The 19,285-nt window shown below is 52.6% G+C and overlaps 2 protein-coding genes across 5 annotated transcripts in view; one reads left to right on the top strand and one right to left on the bottom strand.

Annotated features, from left to right (window-relative positions):
* LOC149352632 (uncharacterized) overlaps positions 1-10,853 on the bottom strand; it is an 87,416-nt gene extending 76,563 nt beyond the window's left edge. The window contains exon 1 of the mRNA XM_089581834.1: positions 10,550-10,853. The gene's annotated coding sequence lies outside the window, so the exon portion shown is untranslated. The remainder of the gene's footprint in view (positions 1-10,549) is intronic.
* Positions 1-19,285, top strand: part of LOC149352634 (guanine nucleotide exchange factor VAV2-like) — a 197,644-nt gene that overhangs the window by 2,282 nt on the left and 176,077 nt on the right. The window lies entirely within an intron of this gene.

Here is a 19,285-nt window from a genome sequence, read left to right on the forward strand (position 1 = left end):
GTAAGCGCATGATGGTTGCGAGTGGTACAGTTAAAACGGTCCCATGGTGCGTTTCGATCTATTCGGCAGGTGGTGTTCGATGCTGACAGAAGGAGCCATTGACGAATTTCGGCGTAATTTTTTTTTTCGCAGCGTCGCATCGTTTGGCTGAAAAATAAAACGACGCGCGTAAACGTTATGCAACAAAAATATGGCTACATGAATGCCACTGGTAGCACATGTAGATGAAATGCACTGCCGAGTGCTCCAGCGCAAGCTTGCGCTCACTTAGAAGAAAAAAAATAGCGCCTCGCTCGCTGCAACAGTGTAGTTCCGATGTTCGCGCCTATAGTACAGTGGCCAACCGCTGTCCATTTTGGACGGTGTTCTGGCAGCATTCCAAGTGTCAGCAGGTTCTTCTCAGATCGCCGCCATATTGTTTCGTTTCGTAGGGTAAGGGTGCGGAGGCACTGAGACTACGGGATGGCTGGAGCGTCTGAAGCCGCCTCGTGAACCTCACTTCCTCCCAGACACCTGCGCCTTTTCGCTCATTTTCTGATAGCAGCGTGATTTTTTTTTCTATGTTCTCGTGTCTGTTCTGCAACGACGTACAGCTGTCCACAGACTCTATGCTCCACTAGAGTTACTGTATTTGCTACCAACTCTGTGCTCCACAGTGCATGAGCGACGCCTAGCGGGGACGCCTGGTTCGAGATGGCGCATCTCTGAGCATGGTCTGAGTATCAGACGTGCGCTATCTCGAACAAGGCGCTCCCGCTAGACGTCCTCGCATGCTGCTGGCACTAGAGTTACTGTATATGCTATATACAGGAACTCTAGCTGGCACTAAAGCCCCTTGATGCGGGCACAGAGGAGCACGACGCTCGAGCGCTGTGGACCGGTGTGTGGACGACTGTACTAGCGCAGGCATGTACCATACCAGCTGTGTGCTTCCTGCGCATGCTCGGTGGTAGGTGCGCTTCCCCACTTCACCACTGCGCACGCGCAGCAGGCTAGTTGCTTTGCTACAACTGTATTGTCATTTTCTCTTATTTTTCTGTAGAGACTTTCCATTCATATGAACGCCTGTGCTGGGGATTGGAGCTTTGTCTCTGTTTTCAGCTGAAAAAGACGTCTGCTCTAATTCTTTGTTTTATGGGCTCATTGTGCTATGGTGCTGACTGAGAGCACTGTGGGACATTCCGCTTTATCTTAAACAAGGGAACAGGTTTTGAGCAGCGCGAAGTAACACGAGGACGATACATGCACGATAGCGCATAAGCACTGAACTTTCAACTTTATTTCTGAAAAACGCCGAACCACTGAATAAATACCAGTGAAAAGCGGCAGCCAGTGGTGTAGAATATCTAGACACGTGGCCAAGAGGATGCTGTGGACGAAAGTTTGCAAGTTCGCTGTGGAACAAAGGAAGACCGCGACAGAACTGCTGGCCATGTTCAGGCAAGTCTCCTGGCTTGCACCCCGGGGAGAAGCTACCGATGTATAGCGGACGGCTAGGCATGATCATGGGATGTAGAGCTTAAGGGTACAAGCTTCCATTAATCCCCTTGGCCATGTGTATATTGTATCCCTCTTTCTTTTTTTTATCCCCTCACCCGCTTCCCCCCGTGTAGGGTAGCAAACCGATTATTATTTCGGTTAACCTCCCTGCCTTTCCTCTTCTATATCCTCCTCCTCTTATCCCTGGTGTACGCTTTTCATGGGTATTAACTCAGTGGTTCGGCGATTTTTAGAAATAATAATGAGAGTTCAGTCGCTCGTGTATCGTGTAGCGTTCTCGTGTTGCTTCGCGCTGCTCAAAACCAATTCAAAGCCAACTGGCCCAACATCTTTTTCCATTCAGGCCAGCAGGGACGGGGCGTCAGCGAGTTTTCGTTCGCACTCCATAAAAGTGGCATAAAACTCAAGAAAGCAGCGACAAATACCCCTCAAAGGAGGCTCTCTTGCCAATGGTGTCGACGGATTGTCATGACGTTGCGGTGAATCCAACTTAACGGCGGTACCTGCCAGACACTCGCGACGTCGCGCTAGGGCTTAACCGCGGCGTCATCAGAACTGGTCACGCCATTAATTGGCTGAAGGGCTTCCTTTCAGGGGCTTTTTGCAGCTCCGTTCCTGAGTCCAATCCCACTGTAATCATAGTTGCCGCACAGTCATTAAATCTTCATTTCGTTTCCCGTTAGCGCGATCTTGAAACACGTGAGTAGCCATCATGTTTGAGGCCCAGAAGCACGGAGCAAACCTAAGCGCTTTTCTAATCCGTTCCAAGACGCCTGCTCCGGCGTGCTTTGTAAAATCTACGTCTGGGGCTCCATCATGCCTCCTGTGACGTCACGTGCAACTGCACGACGATAGCGGAGGATTTGTAAGAGCGTTGATGTTCTTTATCTTTAAGAGCGCTAATTTAAATAAATTAAAGGTGTATTTCTTAAATCGCGTAACTATTTTCGACCAGAAACCTTGTGCCGGGTCCCCAACCAGCAAGTGGTGTAGAGCGTTGCATGTGGAAGCATTTGTCGCTTTGAGCGAACTCCTGCAAACTTAGCCTTCAGGAAACCGCTTCCGAAAGGTTAAAATCTCTGCAAGGGTCCGGTGTCTTATGTGAGAAAGTTCTGTTACCTACAAAGTTACTTGCCAAACGGGCAAACGGGCCCGTTTCTAAATAGTTCCGTGTGCAGGCTGGAATCCCTCAAGTGGGAATAGGTTTCGAACAGGGAAAGAATTTCATTTGACATACTCTGGCGCAGCCGTGATGGGTATCCAGGGTTTTCAACTGCTCTAGGATGAAGAAATCATTCCGGTTCCGGAGTGCTTCGTGGTGCTCGCCGTTACCCTGCTGGCGGGTAATCTACATCTGTGTTACCGCTTTTACTTGCAGAAGCATGTCCAAACGCTCCGTCTTGTAGCAAACGTTGTAACGAATGTTTAAAACGGCGTCGGCTGCCGTTCAAGACCACAACGTTTCTGCAACTCCCGCGCAGCACTGGTTGTACAAGCATTAGCCGCTTGTGTAAAACAAATGTCGCTGGCCCAAGGATATTTGAAACTGCCGCTTAAAAGGACAACTTGGCTGCCGCTACAGCACTGAATTAATGATATCTGCCAATTACGGGGTACGACATGCAAGCGTCCCTCCGACGTCAGTAGCGTGGCTCTCTCTATCGCCGTTATCGTGGTTATTCTTTTTCACGCGCCTCAGTCATTGAATCTTCCTTATCTAAGGCCGCGCCCGCCGTGTACACAAACGCGCTGATGGTTCTCACTCAAATTGACAGCCGATCTCCACTGCGGCGTTTTCGGCCAGTGCTGGCTCTGCCCGAGTAACAATGAACCTTAAGTGGGAAAATACTCCATTAACGACTGCAGAAGGGTCAGACCACTTTTTGCCCGCGGTTCTTTGCTTCAACTGCGTGCTTATTGCGAATGGCGCATTTCGGGTCACTGTGCGCATTCCGACGCTTAGTGCAATTCCTTCGCAACAGACGCCGTCTTTTCTTGTCATATGTTTACTATGTGCGTCTGCGTCTCATTGGCTTAGGCTCTCTAAAAACAAACTCCCTGCTTGACTCAAGACGCCGACGCGGTAAACTCTGGGTGCAGTGTTTTGTTCTTACGCGCGTTTGTTTGTGAGGAGAGGTTCTGTACTTTTGTTGCTTATTTGACAGTGCGAGTAACTGCGCTCCCCTCCTGCAAACAGAGGAGTTCAGTTACCTTAGATGGGAATGCACATATATGTCTGCATGCTCGGTTCTCCTACGGCCTGCCTCTCTTGCACGCAGGCACATTGCCGAACGCTCTTGCAAGCTTCACTGGACGCTAATTGAAGTATGTGTTATTCTGCTTTGTTGTGTACGCCTTTCATTGCACGTGATTTGTGTTGTCATCAGTGTTGCGCCCGACTGAAATTTTGTTTGTCACGTGTATTCTTGATTAAAAAAAAAAAGGAATAAATGAAAACAAGGAGTGGTCCTTAATTTCGTACTGCGTGGGGCTACATTCTGGTTTATTTCCCTTTGTTAAATACCACCAGACTGTGCACATGGCACTTTTGAACGAGTGTCGTATTGGGTCCCTCTCAAGATGAACGGCGACCTCGCCGCGGTTGGCGTAGTGCGTCGGAGCTGCAAACTCCGGAGCCGTGACCTGCTGGCTGGTCAGAATGTCCTGTGAGAGTTTCGGTCCCAGGAAGGGGAAAAGACTTGAAGACTTTTTTTAACCGAGCAGGCGTGTCTCGATGCGTAGCCACCGAGCGCTTGCGCCACAGGACCGACTGATCCTGCTATGCGGTAATTTTGTTTCTTTGCTTAGTTTCTTCGTAGCGAGCAGCCGTTGGAGGTCAAGATAGGCGTTCCTTTTTCTCTTTATTCCTTCCTTTCTTTCTTTATTAAGAAGCACCGCGTGAGATAGAAAGACGAGGAAACGTAATATGGGATCAAGGTGGGTTTATATGGGCTGTCCTTGGAAAATACTTGTGCGGCCAGCAAACTGTGGCAGCAGTACAACCGCCCGTTGGCTGCATGGAACGGGGTGTCTTTAAAATGGCGCATGGATGTGCGGGCGTTCCAGGGCGCAACTGCACCGCTGAGCGTTTCTTCGGCGAGTCGGGGGCATCATTTAAAGGCCACAAGAATGGCTGCGGCTGACAGAGCTCTTGGTCTGCCCGAACTTATCAGGCTGCCTTGTCACACCATAGGTGGGGACATAAGATCGCGCTTTAATGCGTCTAATAATGCCGATGCAATAATTAATGGCCCCAATAGCACGTTAGTTCATTTTGCTATCGAACGTAGCGCGCCGGCGACGACGAAAAAAAAAGACGGGAGATGAACCTGTTCATAGGTAGACTTTTTGTCGTCGTTGTTTACGTGAATTCGCAAACAGCGTAATTAATGGCCACCAAAATGGACATGGAGCAGCTCGCATCTTATCACCGCGTTGCCTCGAACTGATGCCGCCGATACGGGGAGATCGAGCGGCCATGCAGCTGACCTTGGGTCAGACGGAGCAGTTTTTTGTTGCACAGACGTGCACAAGAGAGGACAAAACGAGTTGGGTCAGTTCTTCGTGCACTAGCGCGATGATGGCCATTTCCCGCATTTAGCCGTTGTGCGTTTGCTTGTCTGAGGCGTGGTCTCGCAGTGAGACCAAGCATAACCAAGTGTTGCTCGGGAAGAGCAACTTGTTCCGGTAGCAGCACCTGCCATCGCTGGGCAGTGGCGGATCGTCTAATCGATTCACCACTGCGCCAGAAATGGAATGAGAACTCCCCTCGACCTATGAATAATGACCAATTCCGCATGTATGGGCATTCTATACCAAGTGGACTCTAGATAATCGCTATATCACGAACTTTTGCCGCTTTTTAAGCGAGGCTTGTTTGCACTCCTTTTTATAACTTTCTTTCCTTTTTCATTATGCCTGATGGCAAACAGCTCGAATAAAACAAAAAAAAAAAACCCTTGAAGCTATCGTGCCCCATACCCTTAAGGCGGAGCTTAAGTCCGATTTCGCCGATCTTTGTCGACGCAGCTTCACCTTGAAAACCCAGCCTCGAACCGAAACCGAAGTTCTAGCGCACCTAATTCTCATTTGGCCTAACCACGCTTAAACGTCACCAATTTTTTAGTTTTTCGGCGAGTGCCTTTTCGCGAGGTGGCACCCTCAACCTGGCTTCTTGTGGCGCTACCATTCTCGTTTGTTTCCGCCAGTTCAACCAGCCTGTCCCCATGAATATGCGTGTGGTGGAAACAGTGGTGGTCGTTGAGCGCAATGGGGCGCTTGGTATTTCTCCATTTGGTTTACTTTCGGTCGACCTCGTCTTGCAGCTTGCCCGGGACGCGGTCTTCTTCGGGAAGTGATTTAGCGACGAAACAGCAAAGTTTTCCTGAAAAGCAGTTTTTTTGGTTCAAGTTAGGGATGCCATGTTTGAGCCTCACTTTTCGAAGGTAGCTATCGAGTATGTTTCCCGCTTCGGTTCCCTTTTTAGCCTTTAGCGAGGCGCTGTGTCTTTGTCTCTTCATCTTTTTTTTCCGCCGGCGGCGGCGGTTATCTAGGAGCGCACGCAGTCGATCAGACGGCTCTTTTGATCGTGCCGGGAATAAGATTGCCTGTCGTATCGAGCGGCGATGACGTTATCGGCTTTGCGACTTCTGTGTACTGATTTCAGCTGTAGTCAAACGTAATACTGTACTGGACGAGAACTGCTCTTGCTTTACCGGAGAACAAGTTGTTCCGTAATACCGACACCGTAATCCAGTACCGTTATCTGATATCGTAATTACCATGTACACCACGCCGAGCAAGAGGCTTGATTTCTTTAAAATACCTGGTCCTCCAAACTGAATGTTCTCATAACCGAAGTTAGAATGCGGGGAAGCAGTGCGAAGTGTGAAAGGCGAACGGAAGATATGACCTGGACTGCATGCACTAACCTGTTTTGGCCTAATGCCGCTATCTGCAGTTTATGCTTGCAGCTTGTGGTAATTTCTTGTCCTCAGTGATTTTTTTTTTTTTGCTTGTCGATAGCACGTCAAACTGGCCGTTACGGTCACATGCTTTGGTACATAGTCTTGACGTCATGTTCAGTGCAGTTTGTGAGCAGAATTCGCAATTTCCGAGGAACTTGCGTGGAACTTTGCGCCAGAACGACTTGATTGTTATTACCTACTACCGTCGTTTGATCCTTCCACTGAGTTCGTAGCTGAGCTACTGCTCCGGGCGTTGCTCGTGTCGGGTGGCATGCATGCGGGAAGGCCTTCTCGGTGCACAAAGTGCGAGCGAGGTACACATCTCGACTGGCAGGTTGTCATCTGTCTTTATACTTGTTGAAAATAGTAAAGCGTATTTTCTAAGCTGGACGACGGATCGAACCCTACCGTCAACTTTGTTGGCGGGCGTTGCGTGCTACGACATAGTCACAATGGGCCATAGAAAGTATTATTTTTTATTTTTATGTGTGCATACTCCATGGTTGCTTGATTGCCAGCTCGTTTCACTTGCTTTGTGGCAAGCTGCTCGTTGAGCGCAAACTCTCGGGAACAGCGTGTGCCCATCGGCCACAGCTCTGCATGTCCACTGTGAAAACAGTGGATCGGGACCAAGGCGGTATTTGAATTTAATAGCGGTTTCCACGGGAAAAAAACTGACCTCGAAATACTGATGCCTTATTCATCTTCAGCAATTTTCGGGGCGTCTGCGAAACTTTTGTTTCCTTTTTTGCTGATTACCTCGTATCGCATGGATAGTTATTATGCAATTCGTGGAGCCGCATGTGGCCCCGCCGGAGTTTTCAGCCTTTTTTTTTTTTTCAAGCGTGTAAGCTACCTAAAGCTGATCTGTCGCTTAAGGGAAGATGAGCGTGCTCCTCTGCCCACGTCCCCAAAGGGAAAAAATTGAAAATTGGTGTTTGCGCCATTTCCTTTCCTCAAAAACCAATTTTCAATTATGTTTTCCCTCTCCACCGTGGCACCGGCTTTGTCTCCTCCTCTGCCGAAGAAGCTTCGTTTTGCACCCCTTTCGGAGCATCGTGTCGACTCCATGCCTGCAGTTTGGAAGCTTATACCCACGCGCTTCCCGCAGCTCCTAATTGCCTTAAGTCTGCAGCGGATATCTGCGAATATGATACCCGTTTGCCTTAGGTTTGTGTAAGCAGCGAAGAAGCGCACATCTTCGGCTGCTGATGCGGCAGCTGTCTCGTAACATGGTGCTGCTTCGATCGTAACGATCACATGCGGGCGTGTCGGTCGGTGGCGCTCCGCTGGTGCGTTTCGACCTCCCTTCTCAGGAAGTGCTGGAACGTTTCCAAGTCGTCGCCGTGCTTCGTTTTCTGTTGCGCATCGAATATTGCGGGAAAACAGCTCTGGCGCGGCCCTCTTGTGCAGCCGGCACCAACCTGCACTTGGCTGCACTGACCGTGAAACCAAAGCAGTTGCACGCGCTTTTTTTTTTTCTTGTTTTCTCGTGGCGATGGCGACGCAAGGGGAAACCGAAGCTACCTGGGGGAGAAAGGAAGGCGAGCTGGCGACGACCGTGTATCGCGTGGCAGCAGCCGCGAGCTTGGGAAACTGGGCGTGCGACGTTTCCCCCGGCACGGCGCCCACAAATATGGGCAGGATCGTCTTCGTCGCGGTGGGACGGGCGCACCGGCTCCCGTAAAGGTAGACGTCTGGCGTGTTCTCGATCTGCGCCGCGGCTTTCTTTTTGTCTTGGTGCCCGTGGAAAATGATGCGGCCTTTTCTGCTTTTTTTTTCCTTCCGTTTCCTGTTTGCTGCTGCAGGCGCGTCCGTTTGGTGTCGTCTTCGCACAGACGAGGCGGGCTCCCTCCCGACTGCACTTCGTAGACTACGCAGTGAATGAAGCTCGACTATGAGAAGAAGCCTGGACGTCCGAGCCTCGATTATGCGGCGCTCTCCTCCGCAAAGCACGGTTCTGGAGAATCCAGCGCAGCGTAGTAGTTTTCCTACGATAGGTCTAGCACCACTAAGCTCGCTGCTTTGACTTCCAATGCCTTGGTTGAAGCAATGATCGACAAGATAGCTTCGTCGTCGAGATGAGTGGTAGCACGTGATAAAACTTGAAGAAAACGAGCGCCCTTCCTCATTCAGTGTGATCCGATTTGCTTTGCCCACTCGAGCGTTCTTCGCAGGGGTATGTGCTAAGAACTTGGTTTTCTGCCGTCACTTTTTCTCTTGCTCTCTGGAGCGCAGCGGGTCATATCTCTTCGCGTATTCAACTATCATTTGCTCGTTTATTATTAATTGCCGACACAGTTATGATTAATTGCCGACACGGTCGGATAGTTGCGCTTTCTGTTGCGAGCGGGTATTTCGGAATTCATATGTGCTGCCTTGGTGCCTCAGAGCCTGCGGGAGAGACGCTACCATTTATGCCGCTTCGTCTGAGACAGGTGTAGGCGCGTTTCCACCGCAAATAGCCCAGCATGCTTCGAACTTTCTTTGCCTGTCGGACTCATGTAGCGTCTCGCTATTCACCAAACGTGCTCAAAACACTCGATCTACCGCCGCCATTTCGGCTTCGTTTAATATAGTTACCGTTGATTTTCGCCTTTTCTCCTACGAGGCGCCGGTGCAGCGGCAATGCACGTGCCTGTATGTCTGTCCTGCAGCACATTGCTCCTGCACTGGAATCTGGTCTAGTTGTTCAGCTTGAAATACGAGGAATCTGGCGCTCCTTGCAGCGGCGCGATCCAGCGTCACACGGATAGTGACTGCTCCCAAAGGTGCTGGATGCTGCTGCTGGGTTGCAACGCGTATACTGTAAAACCGACCGATGTCTAAATATAACCGGTAGCATTGAAGTAACATAGCTGGGAGAGAGGAGTTACGATCGCTGCATGGTGTGTCGCGGCGCATTCTCTGATTAGTGGGCGCGTACGGGAACGTATACGCCGAATTTCATACGCGCGGCACGCAACAGTGACGCACCGCTGCTGCGGTATTCACGTGAGGAAGGGAGACAGCGGCTGCTTATAGTCACGCCTAAGATCCGAAGGTGCACGCAAGGTGATTACTCCAGTCTTGCTCCGCACATATCAGCGCGATACGCAGCGGGCTGTCTCTGTGACGATAAGCTAAGGAGATAAGGGCAGGTTCCAGTAAAGGGGCCAGTGTGCTTCATGAGAGACAGACAGGGTGCATGCATTGGTCCTGCGTCGGCGCCTGGCAGGGGCAAGGTGAATCATACATGATAACTGTAGTAAATTAACACGAAACTGCGGCCGTACGCGGAGTGTTTCGCGCGCGCTTGGTTTTCTAGCGAGACGCAGATGAGTGCCAGAGGCAACAGAAGTTCGAACACGCAGGTTAATTGCGGTGTAAACCCGCCTCCAGCTCTCTCTGACGAAGTGGCTTAATGGTCGAGCCGTCCCCGCAGGCTCTGCCTTGTCAAAACAGTTGTCTGTGTGCTTCCGAAATGCCCGCTTGCTGCACAAGGCGCCACCATCCGATAATCATCACCAGCACGGCATAGAAATGTAATTTAACAATACTGCAGATTGGGCGAGTTGGTTAACATACATCTTGCAAAATTTTAGCGCGAAAAACAAGGACAGAAAGAGTAGACGACACGAGCGCTCGTGTCGTCTACTCTTTCTGTCCTTGTTTTTCGCGCTAAAATTTTGCAAGACGGCATAGAAGCCGTCGAATGCGAGGCATGCGGAGCAATGAGAGGGTCGCGCCGGTTGGGGGCGTGCGCATGCGCGTGGCGATTTTGAGCTTTCGCCCGGATCGGCTAGGCGGTGCTGACCCGCAGTTTTTTCTTGCGCGTCGCGCTCCGTTTATTTCTGTCCGCGCCGTACGTGCCCTCTGTCAAGGGCCGGCGACTCGCGCCAGAGTCACGTCGGGACAAATTTGGCAGCGGCGGTGCGAGTAGGCGACAAGATTAATAATGCTCAAGAGCGTCGGTGACGCTGGTGCGTGAATGGGCGTCCGTCGTTTGTTTACCCAGAGTCATCCAGGCTGCTGGAGGGTAGCTGTGCGCCGACGGTCAAATCTCCCTGAACGGGGGGAGGAGGGGGAGAGGCGGGACTGACCTTTCTGCGCGTGCACCCTGCGGCATTCGCATCGACGAGTTGCGCCTGCCGGGCGCGACTGCAAAACGTGACGCTGTGCGTGTGCCGAGAGGAGGCCTTCGTCCTTTCATAGCGCGTCAACCGCGGCTGGTGCCGGAGATAGGGGCTGCCGGCCGTTGCCGCGGCTCGGATGGAAATGCTCTGGCGACCGGAGAAGCGGCTCTCTCGCAGTTCCGCTCACGGTCCGAGTGCTCCGTCCTGCGCGCGCGTCAACAAGCATTCACTGGGGAGAATATGTCGCCCCCTTTGTCCGCCGAGGGACAAAAGCGGCGTGATAAAGACAGACGCGTTCACCGTCGCGGCCCGGAACGAGATTGCGGCGCTTCGGATTGGGTGTGGCGGGTATCCGGCGGAGACGTTCGTGATAGGCATGCGGCGGCGGTATCTGCACTGGCGTTGTTTTCGTGGGGACGGGGTTGCTCGGAAACGGTTGACGAATTCCGAAGGCGTTCACCCCTCTACGCGTTGTTTTCGTTGCGTTAGAGTTTCGGCGAGCCACGCTGCATGCCCTTCAAGCACGGACACTGGTCGATGGCAAAAAAATAGAGCGGTACCGACCAAAAAGGTGGTTTTAGGGGGAAAAGTTTTTATTAGAAGGCCTAGTAGAAACAAAATTATGCAGCAACATTGTGGGCAGCCTTCAGGCTGCCGATTGTGGCGTCCAGGCCGTGCCTAGTCGCGACGTCATCTGCCCAGGTCACCAGCCGAAGTTGGATATTCGGCTCGGTGCTGGACAAAGCAGCCTCCTACTGCTGCGGACTGTTTAGGTGCCAAGAGGCAGGGGGCAAGTGTACACGCTGGGCAGGAGAATAGTATGTGAACGCACTCGGCTCTTGGGCTGTCATATAAGCGGCAGGCCGGCGAGTACGCTCTGGGGTGGAGGAGGGCAAGACGTGCGGGTGTGAGTAAAGTGTGGGCCTGAAGGTGGCGCCACAAGCGTTGGTGCATAAATTCGCGTTTCGGCTCCCACGCTGTAGCCTTGTTTACATTGAAGACGAAACGGAATGGTGTCGCTTTAACGGTACACTGAAGAGGAATCTCGACTCGCATTTTTACCACTGGAACTCGATCTACACGTTCCGAGCGTTCTTATAAACTTTGAGTTATTGCCCTCTGCGGCCGATTTCCCTAATTTAAATCCGATTAAACGTCCCGGCTCCCGCCTTTTTTTTTTTAATTCCCTGCAGACGGTGGGAGGAGTCGACTAACTTTTCAACCAGTCCCGTGTCGGCTTGCCGCTCTGCCATTGGCGGAGTGATACGTAGCGATCGGCGAAAGCAAAGAGCCCACGCGTATTTTTATTTCCCAGGGCCTAATCTGCAGCTGTGTAGTCTCTGAATGGATCTATTTATTCACGGAAACCTAAAAAACAAAATAAAAGCGAGAGCAAAGCCGCCACGCCACTGCTTGAAAGGCAGTACATGCGTTGGTCGACTCTTCCCACCGTCTGCGGGAAATTAAAAAAAAAAAAAAGGTGGGAGCCGGACGTTAATCCGATTTAAATTAGCGAAATTTGACGCACAGGGCAATAATTCGCAGTTTCTAAGAATGCTCGGAACGTGTATATCGAGTTCCCGCGGCAAAAAGACGAGTTCAGATTCCTCGTGAGTGAACCTTTAAATCCCGAACGCAGCAATCCGGGTCGTCAGTCAGGACAACGAAGGGACGTCTCTCGGTGATGACGGGTTGGCCGTATGCCTGGCGCACATGTTTAGTTTGTGTGCGCCAGGCGGCGCCGCTTTATTTTTCGTCATATTCCGTCCCGAGCTTCAAACGTTTGATTTTTGGAAACTATTCGACTTTAGAGTTGAGCCGCACTTCGTAAAAGCCAGCGACTAAGGTATGCAGAGCTGCTTGTGCGCGTTCAAACAGGGAAGATAACTCGGCTGCGCCCTCTGTGGAAGCAGCGGAGCGGTACGCGTTTTCGCCATCAGGGCGCTTTATACGGGGCAATCATTTTGCGCGAGCGCGGCACGACACGACAGGCTGGCGCAATGAGGGCCGCTTCGTGCGTTGTTTTGTGCGGGGCGGCCTGCGTGCGAGTGCGCGGCGAACCATCGGTCTTCGCTGGGACGTCGCGGCCAGAGTGCCTGGCAGCCGGCCGCCTTTCGACCATCGCGTGGCCCGCTCGTTTCACTGCACCGAGAGCGCGGCTGCTGGCTTTGTGGGCCGCAGTGGTCCCGCTGTTCGGCGACGCCTCCTGTCGACGGAAAACAAATGCATTTGTGTTCTCTCTTTCGCGACGTCGCGCTGATAGGCTTCGTCATTCCTGGCCTCTACCAGTTTTTGGCTCTCGAATTGCAGGCGCTCGCTTGATGGAACCTCGTGCGGTCTCCCTTTGGTGAAGTGTAATTACCCGCAACTTTGTTTGGCGGCTGCGGAAGCTTTTGGGCAGTTACTCGCCTCCAGATCGGCTCAAGCGCGCGCCGTGCCCGGCATTTTATGGCAGCTGATCGCGCCGACCGGGAACGCGAACGAAATAAAGGCCGTGATAGTGAAGCTACTTGGGAAACAAGAAAATAGTCACAGCCGAGGACCATTCGGCATGGACGGATGGAAACTGCCGAAAAATACGCGCGGCTGATCGCACGCGTGACAGCAGACAAGAATTATTAACGGACCGCGAGTACCCTGACCAAACTGCGCTGGCGTCCAGGGTATTATAAATTTCGAAACTTACCGTGTTGGTGCATAGATGTTGCTCTCAACTCCGTTATGGTAGGATGTTGGCCCAATTGGTGACGCATTCTTTCAACTGAACAGCACGAGAGTGGCTACGAATGTCGTGTCTCGCGCGCTGTATGATTAGAAAAAAGCGCCTAGGAACTTTCACAAGGGCGCGTGTATCGTTTACTTTTGTAGCACGTATGGCTCACGACAGAAACAGCCAGGCGTAAAGCGAGAGCGAAGGGCGAAGTCAGTTGCAGGGAGCGAGTGCATATGCTTGCCCATTATATAGCTTAGCGCGACGCCTTTTCAGGCTTTCTAAGCCGCCGCGGTGGCTCAGTGGCTATGGTGCTCGGCTGCTGGCCCGAAAGACGCGGGTTCGATCCCGGCCGCGGCGGTTGAATTTCTTTGGAGGAGAAATTCGAGGCCCGTGTACTGTGCGATGTCAGTGCACGTTAAAGAACCCCAGGTGGTCGAAATTTCCGGAGCCCTCCGCTACGGCGTCTCTCATAGCCTTAGTCGCTTTGGGACGTTAAACCCCATAAACCAACCAACCTTTTCAGGCTTTCGGGCACTGCTCAGGTCGCGGTGCCAAGAAATATGAACAGATATGCTAGAAGCTGCCACGCTGAGAGGCATCCGACAGTTCACGCTGGTTTTCGGTGTTGTACGCATTTAGTCTCGCCGGTCTTACGCGGTCATCCACTTACGCTGCGTTCTGGTGCTCCATCTGCCATTATTGCAGAATCGCTGGTTTACATCGGTATCCTTTCAGTGATGAGCACATCTCAGCAACTAACTGAAAATAAATGATAAAGAAAACTCACCCTTGGAAACGAGATGCTTAACGTTTGCAGGAAGCTCGCGAAACGCCTGTAATGAGAAAGAAAGCTATCGAGGTTTTTACGTTCCTTCGGGCGAAACAAATAGTGCACGTTACGAGCGCTCTCTCATGTGGTTTTACTGACCGCTCTCACACACGCATTAGGTCGTTTTTTCCATTCACAAAAAAAAACAAAAAAAAACCGCAGGCACTCATGACAGTTTGCACGCAAACAACAAAATTCATCAGATATATTACCTGTCTGAGCAAAAAAACCGTACTCGCTACAGTAGTTTTGCCCAAGGACTGCTGACATATCGACCCCTTTTTAGGGATGTGGAACACCTCTATCAGTTCACCGGATAAAGCGTCGTTGCCTCTTCCGATTACTCATGTCCTTTTTAGCAAAGGTGAGCAATATAGAAATATACCCTCACGTCCCTTCCCCTGCCGCCGCCCGCAGTCTTTTTACCATTAAAGTTTTTTTCTTCCTTCAAATACTGTTCTGGCCAGCGCAGCGGCCACCATATATGCTATTGCGTAGCGCGTTTTTTTTTTAAAGTTATTTCTGCTGCCAGTTTTGAAGCATTCGTGGTTTCCGCAAGGTTTCGCAAACATAAAGAGCATGGTACTGCAGCGTCATCAAGTCACCGAATCAACTGAAATTATCGCGTTCTCGCAGGGCATTTAAAGGCCGGCGTCGGCATTGTTGGCCGTGGGCCGGTCGAAATTTCCGGAGCCCTCCACTACGGCGTCCCTCATAGACTGAGTCGCTTTGGGGCGTTAAACCCCATAAACCAAGCTTTCAACGCTGGCCGACGAGGAGGATGTTGGCCCGAAGTCGGGCGTCGGAAATAACGGCGAAAACCCAAGCAATTCTTCCCGCTGCTCTTCGTCGAAACGTTTAAGCGCGCTCCGTCTTTCCCGGCTCTGGCAGCCAACGACGTAGATTGAACGGCTTCAGCGCTCTCTGCGCGGACAGCCTGAAGTATCGCCGTCAAGAGCGAAACGAGTCTTGGCTCGGTTCTTGCGGGTTAGCTGTGTAATACCCCCCCGATCGAGCCCATCCTTTCTATTGTCGAGCGCAGTTCCTCGCCCGCTGGCCCGGTCGGCGCACAATAGGCGCACACGGTTCCGTGTAAGCCTGATTATTCCGCAGCAATCGGAGTGAAACAATCGCGCCCGCCGATGACCTTCGCTTCGCAGTTTGCAGTGCTGCGGGCAGCGCTTCTAATCCCGCAGTAACGGTACCGCGATAGCTGACCTCGGGTCGCGTCTCGCAATGCTGGTTTTTCGCAACGCGAGCGCTTGTACGTGAGGGGCGATCGACGCCGAGGCGGCGGTGAATGTTTTGGCTGAAGCCGTCGACCTGGCGAGCTGGTTGTGCCAGGCCCATTTGTCTTCGGGCTGTATTGCTCTTCTTCATGTGTGGGCGTCTGCAGCTGGTCGCACACCGTTCTGTGAAGCCGCTTTGCGGCTCAAGTTTCTGTCGTGAGAAAGACTTATAAACGAGTGTATTGTGTTTTGGGCAAACAAGCCTCCAAGGCGGACTAATTTTTCTTCAACTGCCAAGTTTTTGTGAAGGCTGTGTAGTTTTTCTTTGTAGTCGTAAGGCTGCGATATGGTGGATGCTAATGAATGATTCCTACTTTATTAAAAAAGACTGGTTTATTAGTTCTACGATGCCCGTGCACTCGCTTGCAGTATGTACTCGGCACCGGCCCGGAAAGTACTCTTTGGGACATCGAGGGCATTGGAACATTAGAGGTTCCAGCCTCTCTTGCGTGCTTATACATATTGGGCGAACGGATTCGCCTTGCGCTGCGCTGCGTGAATCTTCTCGCCGAAAGTTCTAGAGCGCTGTTCGCCGGTAAACTCACAACAGTGGCGCGCGCCTGGTAAAAGGATGTGCAAAGTTGTGGGTTGGTTGGACTAGCAGGTTAGTCGTCGCTGCCCATGCGGAAAAGGGTATATACGACCTGTAAAAAGAAACGGCATATAAAGAAAAAAAAATGCGGCAATGATGTAAGTACATAAAAGCACGCTGCAGAGCAGAGTATTTAATATGCCTCTTGTACTGTTAGGCTGTTTCCTCTTACCTCACAACACAGTCCGCATCTTTGGTGTGGTTTCGAAGTGCCGACAATTTAGAAACCCACCCGAGCACATTCAACAGGGGCATTCAAAAGGTTGTGGCAACCGAAAAGAAAAAAAGATAACAGCCCCTGCCTGCACCACATAGTACATACAACAGGCTTAAACCAATTCTGAAATACTTGAGGGAGCCCTAGGGCAATCTGAAGTTTTTCCATCCGAAGGTGGAGAGATAAAATAAAGGGGGGGGGGGGGGGGGTGGAGCTGAGCTTCTATAGCGACCCACAGCCGGGGGAGCGGGCCCGGGGAGTCTCCCCTGATCTTCCCTTGGGAAGTAGCGGTAAGGATGGGCTCTAGGGATGGGATTGTCAGGAAACGGGTTATGGTAATTTGGACGGGAATGGGGGCAGCGAGTTTTTTGCTCTGATAATGCAATCTGTCTTAACTCCATTACTGGCCTGCCTGGCCAAGACAGGGAGGGCGCCAAGACTGCCCATTGGTGCGGCCCCCACTGAAAGGATGCCCGACCACCCACCGAACGCAACGGGATCCTACCGTCGGAGACAAGAAAACCTAACACGGCTACTAGCCGTCGAGAGCTTTTCGCGGTTTTGCAGACACCGGAAGTACTATGCGTGGTGGGATCCTGCCAGGAGAGGCTTAGATCGTCAGACTATCGGCCCTCCGGCCCCTCAGCGCCATGACCTAACGCCTCCGAGGGGACCCACCCGTGCTTCCAACCAACCAACCGCGCACTTATTTCCTCCCTTGCTTGCTCCGCACTTACAAAGGAGGAAGTGTTCAAGGCAGGGCTGACCGGGCCACAGACCAAGAACTGAGCTTAGGGTGAGATGACTCGGGCCACTCAGGCCTACCCCGCCGGTACTCCACAACATCGACGGTTTTTGCGTTCTGTCGTACACCCCACCTTGGCGTCCCGCAACGACCTTTACGGCCCTGCAGTCGGCCTATGACCACTTCCCTGATGCGTCGGTTAAAGCCCGACTACTATAAACCCTCGCGCGGACCTGGTTTATTCGGAACCAGAAACCGGCGCGTCGGCAGCCAGACGTGCACGCCCCCGCGTGCGGAGGGAGGAATGATGTATTTAAAAACCTTATCATCTCTGTTCGTGCCTTCCGTGCCGGATTCCGTCGGTCCAAGCCGAGTATATACCCAGGCCTGCCTCCGCTCAGAAATCGGACCTCACGAGCGCAACTGGCCCTCACAGTCGCGTAGGAGTCGCTGCCACACAGTGAATATTGCTCCCTGTGTCGTCCATGTAAAACGAGCATGAGCGAAGGCCGCCATGTATTGCGCGATAACTGCATTGGTCTGCAGCGGGCCAGTCTCGTTTCGGTGAGTGCAGTTGCACTTTTTCCGTCGCTCGCTCTGAATATGGAAGCTATGAGCGCGCCGCGAGCGCCTTCATCGTTGCGTGCGTTATACGGCCTATATGCATGGTGTATGGGGGCCAACGCAAGCGCAAGGCCCCGTAGCATTGCCTCATCTACGAAGCACTCAGATTCTCCACTCCTATAGCCCTGTAGTAGCGCTCGAGTCTCGTCGCCCCGCGGGTTTGGGACGTGGGGAGAGGGGCAGCCCCTGGCCGTCGCCGCGCCGAGCAGCCTGCCCGGAGGGAAACTCCATCGACGCTTCCGTCTGGCGGAAGCGTCATTTCCGCGCGCCGTCGCTCGCATGGCTGCCTCTCGAGGAAATCAAGCCATCGCGAAGGCTCTCTGGGCAGCTGGGGAGAAAAGTTAACTATCAACAAGTGTGCGCGTGGCTCCTTTTCTGCCGCCAGCGCTCCATCAGCGTGAACTTGAGGGGAAAAGTTTGCCGCCGCGTTCTCTCCGCGCGTCTGCTTTCACCGGTTCTTTTTTTCTCCTTTCTCTCTTCCCTTGCCGTCTCGCGTAACCCCTTCCGCAGAGCGATGATGTCGTTGCGCCCGAGCCCCTGCGAGAATGCGTTTCGCCGCCAGCGCGTTATTAGATTTCGCTGCAAAGCAGAGCGGCCGCTTTGCAGAGCCTTTAGAGTGCCAGCTTCCCTCCACTGTCGGGCCCCACGTGGCGGTCGCTCGGAGCTCCTGGCTTTTCCATTTCGCTGAACTTGATTGGCTGGAGGAATGGCGCGCGACTGCCTGTTCAAGCTATAGGCGGCTACACCTTCAGATTCGGTTCGTGGTAGGGAACCTCAGCGAGGGGCGACGGTGCACCTTTTGTCCTAGTCGCACTCGTGCGCGCGTCCGCGATCACTTGGTGATAGTTGGGCTACGCGTCCTCGCCCTCTTGCGTGCACCCGCTACCATGCCCTCTTCTGCTACGTGATCACAGTTGGCGCACCATGGAAAGGGGCTACTGCCACATTTCATTGACGGTGCACACATAATTGGACGGAAGGCATGCGCGCGAAACTTTGGTTAGTGCATGTGCGTTGTCGTTCAGCCCGGAGAAATTAACTCGGCTGTCACCGTGAAACCGACAGGTTCATAAAACTCGTGTATTGGACCTCGCATTTGTGGAGGTGACTGAATCGTGATCATACCCGCCGCCTGAACCGGCTTGGCCGGCTGCCCTTTCGGCTTCTCTCTTACGCATCCGTCGTTTCGGATCTGCCGGCCGGCGCGCGTGTTAATCTCCCCGCGAACGGATTGTTTGCATTCGCAGGCCCTGTTTGTTCCGCGCTTTGCTCGCGGGCAGGCTCGGTGCCTGCACGTACACCGCGCAGGCGTCGCGATCAGGGCGTCCCAGGGCGGGTGCCCGGTCTTTCCGGTGCTGCACCGGCGTGGCCTTCCCGGTGGAACGTTTTGTAAACACATGCGCCCGCTCGGTCGTGCGCCTGTTTAGCTCTGTTTACGATTTCGGTAAGCGCTCACTAATGAGCTCAACGGTCTGCGCTGCTGCGTTGTGCACCGAAACGAGCCCACTTGACCGCCAACCACTGACATAAGCAGTGTCTCCCCCTCCCCTGTTCCTATGCTGCGGTCTGTCACAGCTCTCCCTTGGCGATTGCGCGGTTTTGCGGTTCCTACTGTCGTGCATTAAGTGGGTACGCCGTTAGTGACTCGACGAAGCCCAGCGAGTTGCCAGAATGCGCTGCTTCATGGTGTAGCA

This window comes from Amblyomma mixtum, chromosome 3 (assembly GCF_055824585.1).
Source record: "Amblyomma mixtum isolate Tamu chromosome 3, ASM5582458v1, whole genome shotgun sequence".
NCBI lineage: Eukaryota > Metazoa > Arthropoda > Arachnida > Ixodida > Ixodidae > Amblyomma > Amblyomma mixtum.